At 41.7% G+C, this 12,922-nt stretch overlaps 1 long non-coding RNA gene across 3 annotated transcripts in view; it reads right to left on the bottom strand.

Annotated features, from left to right (window-relative positions):
* The window catches only part of LOC115601012, a 122,683-nt gene that overhangs the window by 39,062 nt on the left and 70,699 nt on the right, over window positions 1–12,922 (bottom strand). For all 3 annotated transcript variants that reach the window (XR_003989219.1, XR_003989218.1, XR_003989217.1), the window contains 2 exons: window positions 7,173–7,289; window positions 6,250–6,363 (listed from right to left, as the gene is read on the bottom strand). This is a non-coding gene — a long non-coding RNA (uncharacterized LOC115601012). The remainder of the gene's footprint in view (window positions 1–6,249; window positions 6,364–7,172; window positions 7,290–12,922) is intronic.

Below are 12,922 nucleotides of genomic sequence, written 5' to 3' on the forward strand. Positions count from 1 at the left end.
CGCAAGAAAATAGCTGCAGGTGACATAACCTTTCATGTAGTACCACTGTGTACATATACAAATAATTGAGGCTCTTGACCCTGTCTACGCACATACAACTGTAAGTACAAACTTGACATTTTGATACTGCTTGTAGCCTTTCCCGTTGTTATTTTCTGTTTCAATAATCCATTGCAGGTAGAAAAATGAAAGAAGGAAGCATGAATGATTAATGCTGTCAAGCTAAAATAATGTATTTAGAAAAATCTATAAATCTGTTATTTGTGGCATTTTAAAACTAAACACGACACCCTTTGGTGCCATTCAGCCTATTTTACAGCAGATAAATGTAAACATTTTGCAGCAACAATGGCAGCATAACCCTTTGAACACTGGTTGTGGCACCAAAAGTTAAAGGGATTGGCTGTAAACTTCTGTGTATAAATTAATACTAAGCATAGATGAATATTCCTACAGTGCTATTAATATTTAATACATATGTATGATGTAAAGTGAATGTGAATAAACCACTGGTTTTATGCAACCTTCCTGCCTTTATCTTCCTGACTGTCCACATGTGTATTGTGGCCATATCTCTGGTATTTTTTCCAGCTTGCTTCTGTAAACTGAACCATGACTGGAATTGATCATATTCTTTAAAATATTTAGTGCTCATACCTTTCTGTTAGACAGGACAACAGGCCTCTTCAGACATTAGATATATATGTTCATATGCATATAAAAATATTTTGCTCTCTATTTAGCAGTTGCCATTAACATTTGAACCAATAATGGGACAGCTGAACACCTTATGACTGATTTTGGATAGTCAGAATTTTCCTCAGATTGTTTATCTTTAAAAATCTTGTGATGGAAGATTAAGTGCCACATTTGCCCTCCTTTTTGGGACCAGCCTCGCACACCAGCCTGGTGCTTATTTCACCATTAATGTGGGTCCTTAGTGGGCACCAGCTCTCCCAAAGCCACTGGTGGGCAGAAGCTGAGATATCCTAAACACACGACAAACTACCAAGGCCACTTGTGTTTGAATGAGATCATTGCAGAACAGTGCAGATTTTAAAATTATATCAGCCCCCCAATCAGCACTTCTGCTGTTTTCTTTCCCCTCTAAAATGACAGCCAGGCAACCAAGGCAAACCTTTTGTATAAAAAAGATACTCTCTCTTTTAAAGTAGTAAACGGCCTTTCATGCTAACAAGATGTTTTCTCATGAAGAAGACAAGAGTGTACAACAAAGCCACCATGATCTGCTAAAATGTGTTGGAGATGTTACATTTATTAGGTGCTCTAGCGAGTAATTTATAATTAAAGTTAATTAAATTAATGTGATATTAGTCTATTGTTTCACCTGATAAACCTCTAAAACCCAAACTGCGCAGCTCAAGTTTCAGGAGCCAAGTGAATTAGCAACGCATGTAAATGGTCTCAGTTTGCAATTCAAAAAATAATTAAAGCAGATCTAGAGCATGCAGCCAATTGCACCTGAAGTGCTTTAAGATGCTGCTTATTGCTGGATATCCATACTGCCCTTGAAGTGTAACTTCCATTTTAAAAGAAAAGTAACTATACTTTCCATTATATTCCGCCCTATTTTGCATATGTTATTTTCATCTTCACTATGCTCCTTTGCTGTCAAAAAGTCTTCTGTTTCCTTAGAACTGTGTATTAGATCTCACCTATGCAAAGACTTTCTTATACTATATGTTGGCCTCTAAGTATCTTGCAATTGTTTCTCCAGCTAAATACCTGAAGGAATTTTCATCACTAATTCATGCAAAAGTCAGAATTTTACCTAAGTCATGCCAGGTATACAACTGAAAGGAAGCAAATGCCTTTGAAAATCAAAATAAAATTATTTTATACTGTGGTAAATATTAATTAAGATAAAACTTCTTAAAATGTAAAGCAAATACATATTGTTGACAGAAGAAATTAGTTTCCTATGTAAGCAAGTTTATATCATAGACTTTCTAATTTTTCTTTCAGAAAAAAAGACTTACTATATTTCTGTGATTTTCTCTGTCTTCAGTTTGAAGACATGCGTTGCCCAGGACAGGTTGCTCTCTATACTGCTGTTAGTGTGTTCAGCTGCTATTTAACTTTACAGACCAGACAGTGAAACCCAGAATAGTAACTGCTATATATAAGGATAAAAAGCAACATAGGCAAAACATTTTGAATAAAATTTGCAAATGTAGTCGACTGGAATGAACCAGAACTACAGAAACTTGCTTAAAGATGCTCACTTTATGCAGCCAATGTGGTTTAATAATTTAAAATTAACTAAACTCTTTTAGTATAAAATGTAATGGCTCTGTCAGAACTGAAGTGCAGAATGCTAATTTAGGATTTTAAATAATAATTCTGAATAAATGGAAATGTCAGTAAAAGGAAGGGGTTTTTTTTTTATTTATTTTAAGTGGAGAAAGGGACACCTTGAATTAATAAGCTGTTAAAGATACTCCAATGATTGAGCAAAGACTTACAAATGTCAAAACCCTGCGTGAGCTAGAAAAAAATTATCTCACTGTTGAAATACTCTAGGTCATAAATACGAACGTGTTCATATTGAAAATACTGTAAAACTCATATGTATATTTTGCAAATCATAGAGTTCATGGGAAAGTACTTGTATTTTTGTGGGCAATGTGTTTTGAAAGCCAAGCCCTCTTCTGGAAATTCATCTACATGCACATTGGTGCTTGTCATCATTGCCAGGCACTCCTCCACCTCCTGTTCCTGTACTCCTGCTTTTGGATGTAAGGAGCTCGCTCCCTGTCTCACCAGCATCACTGAACACAGCACCAGCAGGAATTTTGGCCAAACTGCTCTGGACTTCGAGCAGCGTGGCTGGCTGGTCCCAAGGGGACACATGTTTTGGGAGGACACACAGGGGAGTCAGTGTCCCTGCTGGCTCTTGCAGGTCATGGGAAGCCAGTCCTAAGGTTTCTGAATAAAACATACAATGAGGTTGTTACAGCTGTGGACAAACTTTTTTCTTAATATTCAGATTTAAAAAAAATTTAGGAAATGAAGTGCAGAACACGTCAGCTCAGAAGGGTGGAGGGTTCCCGTGGCAGAGGTCAGCTCACAGCGCCACTTGGTGATTTCCACTCCAAAGCAGAATGCCAGAGAACAGCACTCTGCAAGCGTGACTCCTGATTTGCTGGCAGCATTCAGGACAGTCTTTCTTGTGCTTTTAGTAAATCTAGGTTAGAGTTGCAGTCAATGTCAAGACTTAAAAATTGAGAAAACTAGAAGTTAACATCCCATGAAGGCAGAAGCCCAACAAAAATGGATGGTAGAAGCAATCCAGACCCCTCAAAAAGCCATTTCTGCATTGTACCTTCTTTCATCAGAAACTTAAAACACCAACATATCATAGCAATACTCTCACCCAAACATCCGCTGTCGATTGTCCACAGTCTTTTCACTGGTGGGATGCTCTAGATCATTTCATACAGAAATATGCAGACCTTACATGCAAAATAACTCAGTTCCTGACTGGGCAAACTTTTGAAGCTGATTTCTTGTGACTAGGCATGTCATGGTGAGACTTCCTAGTGCCTAATGAAGTGTGAGCTCCTGTCTGGGCTCTTGGAGAGCTCTCTCTTATGTGGATGCTCTGAAGCCAGTCTCTCAGCTGGGGCATTCATTTGAATTCCCCCTATACTGCCACCAGCTTAACCCCACATGGCCTTCAGGAACCTTCTGCTTCTGAGACTTCCACTCCTCTGCCAGACACAGACTTGTCGTTGCAAGTGTTTGAGTCATCTGTATAAAGATTTACATTCAACTATCGGAAACCAGGAAGAAGCCATATGCCTACGCGTGCCCTTGCATACAATATTGCTGAGAAACAAGTTTCTACATTAACGCTATTAAAGTTCCAGCTCTTTCCACAGAACCTCTCGCAGCTCTTCATGATCTTTGTTATCATGGCTCCTGGATCCGGGAACGCTGACCCTACCGTACCATATGCAAATATTTTTTACGTTGCTAGCATATGTCAATGTAAATGCCTGTGTAGACTACAGATTGCTTTCCCCACAGCAAACTTCTACGACAACCCTTTATTTCTGGCTTCAGCTAACGAGCTTCAACACATTATGTGGTGACAGAAAATGCAAAGGCTTTTGGAGCAAAAACCTGGAGGACATGAAGAGGACCTCCTGCTGTGACACTGATGTTTTCCTATTAAAGCTGAAAGAAATGGCTTGTTTACTAGTTGAGAGGTAAAAAAATTAACTTGTGCCACATCCAAGGATTGACATCTGAATTCCATTCATTCCAAAGAGGGAATAATATTCAGAATTTATGTACAATAGTGCATTTTAAGTGAAAGTTCAAGCCCATGGAACTGCACAGCATGCATGGATTCTGCTGGACTGAAAGACAGCAGGAAAAAGATGCACCCATCTGGCCACATAAATCAATCACTGAAATCTGAAGATACACCCACAGAAGAAATGATTAATAAATCTGTGATGTGTAAATTTTTATTTAAGTCTAAAATCATACTAGAAATCGTTTTTTTGAAAAACACCATGTCAAGGACATGAGGAGTTTATAACAGTGAGAGTCTTCTAAATCTGTCAGAAGAGGCAGGGTAGATTAAGAGTACACAGTGCATCTGGAAGCAGCAGTCAGAAGGGTGTCTGTTGCCATGTTTCTACTATTCCTGTGTGGCGGGTATGTGCCACCCAGCGCTGGACACCCCGGCAGACAGGATCACAGCCGTGCCCGCCTGCCAGCTGCTCTCACAGGGTGGTTTAAGCAACTCCTGGGGACTGAACATCCTATTACTTTTGCTATGTCTAATTATCACAGAATCACAGAATCACAGAATGGTTTTAGATTGGAAGGGACCTTAAAGCTCATCCACTTCCAACCCCTGCCGGGGCAGAGACGCCTTCCACTAGACCAGGTTGCTCCAAGCCCCGTCCAACCTGGCCTTGAACACTCCCAGGGATGGGGCAGCCACAGCTTCTCTGGGCACCCTGTGCCAGCACCTCAGCACCCTCACAGGGAAGAATTTCTTCCTAATATCTCATCTCAATCTCCCCTCTGACAGTTTAAAGCCATTCCCCCTTGTCCTCTCACTACATGTGCTCTTCAAAAGCCTCTCTCCAGATTTGTTGTCAGCTCCTTTAAGCACTGGAAGCTGCTCTAAGGTCTCCCTGGAGCCTTCTCTTCTCCAGGCTGAACAAGCCCAGCTCTCTCAGCCTCTCAACAGGTTCAAACCTTCACTGCAGCATTGCTGCTGTTGCAGAACCTGAAGGACCAGAGGCTCTGCTGGAAACTGAGGACTAAGTGTGAGAGTTCCATTACTGCAGCCCACCCCAAAAAAGCCACCAACCACTTCAGAAGGCAGGCAGCATACTCTGCACAATGCATCAGAGATCAGCCCTCTTCTCCACCTGATCTCAAGCTGCTTTTCTGGCAAAGAGTCATATCTGGGGTAAATCCTTCTGAAATAAGACTTCAAAGCCGAGGGTTCAGAGGAGGCACTTCTGAAGGCATGATCTCCCTTTGCCCACTCTGCCTGGCACATCGGACATTTCTGCACCTTAGGTCTACTCACTCACCTTAATTAGATCTATTCCCAGGAACATTTTGTCATTAAAAATGCAGTCTTTCAGCTGACTTTGTCTCATGGTTCAAGTATTAGCTCCTTGGAAGACTTCTACCTCAGAGAGAAGCTGGGCTCTCATTAGTCACTTGCTAAACGTAGCCCTGACATTCAGTCTGAGGCACTGTGAGACACTGTCTTACAGCTTTCTAAAACTTTGGACAACATTTTCTTCTCTCAGATGGACTTTTTCCTGCCAATAATATGCTGATGCCTTTTCAAGCATCTTCTTGGGTCACTTGGGAAGGAACACAACCACACACCAGAACAGGGATGCAGCTGAATCCTTTGACACCATTAACAAGTTTTGTCATTCCACAGGAGTGGTAATTGCCTCACAATGTTTTGGGACCAGAAATAGGCATCTTAATCTAAAGCAGCCTGTCCTACCAACGGGAAAGCCTTGAAAACATGGTCTTTTCAAATTGGCTGACACAAAGCTCACCCCTATCTCTACTAGCATTGCAATAAATAAATTATTACAGCCAAAGTACAGCCACTATTATTATTAGCAGCCTGCAAGCGAAAGTTGAATCAGAACGCTGAAGAACTAAACAACTTCTGTATCTCTATTTCAAGTCACACTAATTCCACCGGAGAATATATTATGTACTCACCAGCACCATGTCTCCAACCTTGGCTCCTGTCACTGTGGGCATCCTATTTACAATCATCACCACGTTTTTTGTTTGGGTTTTTTTGTCTTCCTTTATTCACTGACTTCTGCAAACCTTTGGGAGGAAAAATGAAGACTACTATAGCAGCTTTTAAATTGACTCTTATATTAAGAATGTTATGTTTTTTATATCCGCTCTGAAAGGGTAATATGAAACTTATGAAATATTTACTAAGTGTGATGCATAAACAACAAATCACCTCTTTTCCATTAAATATTTTTTGTGAAAGATATTTTTAATAAAATACTGCAGCTTGCAATTTAATTACAATGAGTAATTAAAACTTAGAGGATAATAATTTTTGGCAAAAAGTCAGTTTTTGTTAAAATTTTAAGATAGAAAAAAGATGCATATTACGACCATAATACTGTTAGTAATTAAGATAAATGCATCAATTATTAAAGATGCAAACATGTCAAGCAAGCATAACTAATTATTTGAGCATGTTAACAGTTGTTTAATGTTAACAAGCAGTGAATTATTAAAGACCCCATGTGTCACATTTTGGACTGCATAAAATATAATGTTCTGGAAGGGTTTATGATTTTCGGGTTTTGCTTAGATCTTTCCAGTCAGATAAGCAATAAATTTAAGATAACTTGCATTTAAACTGTATTTCTAAAATAATTAGCTGTAATTGTGTAATGAAATGTTGTATTTCTCACTTTATGAAGACTTCCAAATTCAGTTAAAATGACCAAAATATATCAATAGGTGTTCTATGCTGTAAATACATGATTTCTGTATGTGTGCAATTTCTTCATTAAAAAGAGATACAGTATTTGAGAAGATTAAACTGTCAGAGTAACAACTAAAATGAGATGAAAGAGTGCATTTTATGTAAGCTAATGCTCCTATTGTACCTGGCTTTGTATTTCAGCGGTTGAATACCATCCTTCCAAAGGAAATATCCACGAAGATCCCCTTCAGCCAGCTCCTGGTGACTGAGGTAAGGCAGCTGCTCTTCCATCTCCAAATGCCTGTTAACGATAACAAGTGACAGGACAAGAGGTCTTAAGCTGTGCCAGGGGAGGTTTAGATTGGATACTAGGAAAAATTTCTTCCCAAAGGGTGCTCAGGCATTGGAACAGGCTGCCCAGGGAAGTGGTGGAATCACCGTCCCTGGAAGTGTCCAAACACCATGTAAATGAGGCCCTCAGTGACATGGTTTAGTGGTGGTCTTGGCAGTCCTGGGGTAATGGTTGGACTTGATGATCTTAAAGGTCTTTTCCAACCTAGTTGATTCTATGATTCTATGATCCCACAACATCTGACACAGGAATAAAAACATCAAACTGTTTTAGAGTTGCACTATCACAGTAAATCCTGAAACTCAATTTGCCCTGGTTATGGTTTTGACAGTGTTTTTTGGGTTTGGGTGGTTTGGTGTGTTGGGTTGTTTTTTTTCGGGGGGGGGGGGGGAGGGGGTGGTGTTGTTTTGGGGTTTTTTGGTGTTCTTTTTTTTCTCCCAGACAAACATAATATTAGGCTTATTTTGCGTAAAAAGGCTTCTTTGAGCTGGACGTTCTTCCAGTAGTCTGAAAAGTAAAATCTTTACATCTAAGCATTAGCTGTTAAACCCTTGAATTCTGGTGAGTCTCCAAAGGATTGACTACAAATCAGAGATATTACATGATCGGTGATTTGAATTGCCAGATACTTACTGCAATACCTTTGTAGTCCTACTTAATCACGTTTGCAACAGAGGGGTCTCGAGGTGGACGTGCCTACAGCCTGACATCCCTCTGAGCCACAGCTGAGCCTCAAATGTAGGATGCGCAGCAACTTGGCACCTCATGTCCACCACTGCTGCTGCAGCCTTGCAGGCATAACGCCTCCTAACTATCCGCTGGCAAAGCAGTCTGGATTAACTGCTATGCAGGTAGCAACAGATTATGTTGACAAGACCAGGGAGAAACCACATAAGTGTTTACCATGGCACATCAAGGGGAAGGTGACCTCTGTGTCAGCTGAGCCACAGCCAGGATGTTTGCTGATGGTCGTGGAAGGGACGAGACCTTCACCCCTGACATGCCAAGGTGGTGACCCGCCTACCAGAATAGGTGCCCAGCACCAACTTGGAGATCACTGGTTTAATTCAGGTCAGAAGAGAAGAGGCCTGGAAGCACTAAGGAAACATCGTTTTTTGTTTGTTTTTAGCAGCATATTAATATGAATTAATGTTTTCAAAGCTCTTTGACATCTTTAGAAGAAAGTGGATATGCACAAATATTCGGCTATTAATTGTTTACCTGGAGGGTATGCAAACAGTGCACACTCAATGCAGTACTTCGTTCTTCACACTAGTGTCTAAAATCTCATTTGCCCTGTAATTAGGTGGAAGTTTCAACCACACGGTGGGTAGACAGGTCTGACCTCCAAAACACACGAGGCCGAATTTACCCATGGCAGTGAGGAAGAGCTCAGGATAGCACACATCAACCACACTGCAAGGTCCTCCTGCAGCTACACTGCTAGATGAGCACATTGCAGGGCTCTGATGCGGAGCCTTGGGCATAGAGAGAATAGTGAAATTTCTTTGTCATGGTCTTATCTAATGAAAACAACGATACACTCCCTCTTCCAAGAATATCTGAAAGGCTACTGCCCCAAAATGTAATTGGAGTTTATAAATCAAAACCATCACAAAAGCACAGAGGTCAAAGCTAGATGCACTGGTAGAAAGATGCTCATAACAAAATTTCAGAAGTTAGGAGAGTGGCACCTCTGCACAAGACAACAGTGGGATTTCAGGTTCTAGAGGGCAAGCATGTCTTTTGCAGATAATTTACTGCTCTCAAACATACACAAAGGAAGTTTGGGCACCCTACTGGTCTTCTGTTTAGTTTATCTTATTTAGTATTTTTCCCCCAATTTTTCTTCCTGTTTCTAGGTGACCTCCCTTTTGTGACAAGGTCTCCCCATTATGACAGTGAGCTCTGATGATAATGCAGGTAACATTCAGACAGAGACCAAGTGCAGCAGAAAGCCATATTTCACTCCTGACCTTCAGCTCCCCCTCTAGTTCAATGCACACATAATATTTCCTTTCACTCATAGCAGGACCAGTGAAACAACGCCAGATGAAACGAGTGATGTTTCCTTAGCTGGATACCAGAGAGGAATAAAACAGTTTTGCCATTTTCACTGCATGCACAGTACTTGCCACACAACTTTGCTCATCTCACATTAGACATTAAGATCTCTGCTGAGCAGAGGCAGGGAGAGAAAGAGGAGGCAGTCCCTACCCTGGCACAACACGCACAGCACTTTGCAGCATGCCCGAGATGCTCCAGCACCAGGGGGTTCTGAGGGAAGCTCCCTCTGAGATTTTCCATCCATCTCTGCTATCCCCGCCAGAACACCACACCCGCTAAAGTGCAGGACAAGGTCCTGCTGCCTTACTGCTCCAGAGCCCTAAACTCACAATCACAGGTTCTCTCCTCTCCAGCACCAACTGCTGCACTACACAGTAGCATTGGCAGATCTCCAGACATATTCCTTTATGTGTCAGGCCTGAATCTCTTCATATGTTAGGGTAGAGCTGCATGTACAGTACTTCCCTTACTTCCAAGGCGTTTTTGCCATCTGTTTCTATTATGGGAGTTTATGGCACAGAATACCTCAGACAGTACAGTATCTGTTTCTTTTCTGCGCTGCAGTTATGGTTGCTGTGCTGCTTTATGAACAGAATGATAAAACTTGGAGCCTTCTTAATTCTCTCCTTTCCACCCCCATTTTTTTCACAGTATGTTGCAGAAATGGAAGGATTTTTTACAGTTCCTATTATTATGATGAGAAGTGATTTGAAAGACAGTATGGAATTTATCAAAAAATGGAAATGTGAATACAAGGCAGCTTTTAAAAATCCTTTAATCATATCATGATTATGAAGGTTTTTATATTGTTACTTCTATGTTCTGAAGTATATAGAATTTTGCTTTTTCTTTTTTTCCTTTTTTTTTTTTTTGTAAGAAAGAACCACCTGCTTGGTATAGATGGTCTCTTATTCACATCCATTAAACTCCTGCACTAAAGCAGGGACTCCACAAGCAGAAGGGCTCTGTGGATTTTCATAATTAATATTTCACAGCTCTTCGCATCCCCAAAATCAAAACACTTACTTGAAGCAGTGTTGTGTCAATACCAGAGAATATGTGCCCCATCACATATTCTCATTCCTTGAGGAGAGGAATTACTCTTTTGTAAATTTTAGATAAATATTTTTGTGATGTAGAGAGCTATTGTTCGTATGCAACAGCTTCCCATTTTAACCACATTTAGATGGTGAATGTTTGCAATCATCCCCATTGTCTCTAGCCCATGAGGAGGCGGAGCTGTTGCACACTTCTTTAAAGAATGAATGAATGCAGGCTCATGGGCAGAAGATTAGATAGGTATGAATTTGGCAAAGAAATCAAATATAGACACAAAGAAATATCCTATTTGCCCATGGCTGGTTTGATCACATGGTGACCATCTGGAAAGCTTAGATCAAGCCTTCAATAAAATACAAGGGACCACACTTCTGCAGCACTCCAATGATAAATTAATATCTGAGCTGGAAGTACTACAAGAAAACAGTGATAAAGAAGACAAAAGCCACATCTCACATACTCCAATTGCACTCCATTTCCTGGTGTTTCTTCACTTCCCCCCTTCTCCCCCCCACCCCTGCCCATTAATATAAACATTATATGAGAAGTATAGTGAGACCAATAAAAAATAAATGGCAATTAGAGCCAAGATCCAGAGCTAAGACAGGAGGAAAAAAGGAACAGAAACATTGGTCCTGATGGCCTTTTCCTGTTCCAATTTTTTTTAATGTTCTTCTGACCTTGATTAGATCTGCAACTTCTCATGTGAGGCTTATGATGAGTCCTATATTTAGATAAAAAAAGCAATACCACAAGTGAAACTGCCGAGCATGCAGAGATCGCTACATACTTTGCCATGTTTTCTGAACCACACCATTGCCCCTTATTTTCCCTCTTGCTGGTAGATGATTTATCACATTGCCCCCTGAGGGCAACCTGCAAAACAAAAACATGACACAACGCACAAGTCTTTCTCCTTCAACCCACTATAATTCACATTTCATTGCATCTTCCCACCAACTTCAAGCCAGAAGTATTTACCTGAGCCTTAGAGCTTGGGAGCCACCTCCTTCCTTTACCTTTTCCCGAGGGGGTTGAAAACTCCTGTATCCAGCGCACATATGATGAAAACTGGTGGTAAAGATGTGGAAACGCAACAAGGAACAACAACCCCCTGCTATTGCTCCCAAAGATATGGACCACAACAGGAACTCTAGCACAGCATTCCCAAAGTCCATTTCTAACACCTCTAGCATTAGTATTTCTGGCACCTTTCAATATTCAGAGAGAAAGGCAGAAGTCAAACACAATAACCATTGTTAACTTTCCTGTAGGTATGGATCAGAACATACTTCATTGTGCCTTCATGTCAACATAGAATCATAGAATAGTTAGGGTTGGAAAGAACCTTAAGATCATCCAGTTCCAACCCCCCTGCCATGGGCAGGGACACCTTGCATTAAACCATGTCACCCAAGGCTCTGTCCAGCCTGGTCTTGAACACTGCCAGGGATGGAGCATTCACAGCCTCCTTGGGCAACCTGTGTCAGTGCCTCACCACCCCCACAGTAAAGAACTTCCTCCTTCTATCTAATCGAAACTTCCCCTGTTTAAGTTTGAACCCATTACCCCTTGTCCTACCACTACAGTCCCTAACGAAGAGTCCCTTCCCAGCAACCTTATAGGCCCCCTTCAGATACTGGGAGGCTGCACAGCCCCAACTCTCTCAGCCTGTCTTCATACGGGAGGTGCTCGAGCCCTCTTATGCTCGTGGCCCTCCTCTGGACTTGCTCCAACAGCTCCATGTCCTTCTTGCGTTGAGGACACCAGAACTGTACACAGTGCTCCAAGTGGGATCTCACAAGAGCAGAGCAGAGGGGCAGGATCACCTCCTTTGACCTGCTAGTCACACTTCTTTTGATGCAGCCCAGGATACAACTGGTTTCTGGGCTGTGAGCACACACTGAAGCCAGCTCATGTTCAGTTTCTCATCAACCAACACCCCCAAGTCCTTCTCCACAGGGATGCTCTGAATCTCTTCTCCGCCCAACCTGTAGCAGTGCCTGGGATTGCCCCGAGCCAGGTGCAGGACCTTGCACTTGGCTTGGTTAAACTTCATGAGGCTGGCATCGGCCCACCTCACAAGTGTGCCAAAGTCCCTCTGGATGACATCCCTTCCCTCCAGCGTATCAACTGAACCACACAGCTTGGTGTCGTCGGCAAACTTGCTGAGGGAGCACTCAATCCCACGGTCCATGTCGCCGACAAAGATGTTGAACAAGACAGGTCCCAACACCGATCCCTGAGGGACACTACTCGTTACAGGTTTCCAACTGGACATCGAGCCATTCACCACAACTCTGTGTGCAGCCATCAAGCCAGTTCTTTATCCACCGAGTGGTCCATATATCAAATTGATGTCTCTCCAATTTAGAGACAAGGATGTCATGCGGGACAGTGTCAAACGCTTTGCACAAGTCCAGGTAGATGACGTCAACTGCTCTGCCTCTGTCCCT

Source organism: Strigops habroptila, chromosome Z (genome assembly GCF_004027225.2).
Source record: "Strigops habroptila isolate Jane chromosome Z, bStrHab1.2.pri, whole genome shotgun sequence".
Classification (NCBI taxonomy): Eukaryota; Metazoa; Chordata; class Aves; order Psittaciformes; family Psittacidae; genus Strigops; species Strigops habroptila.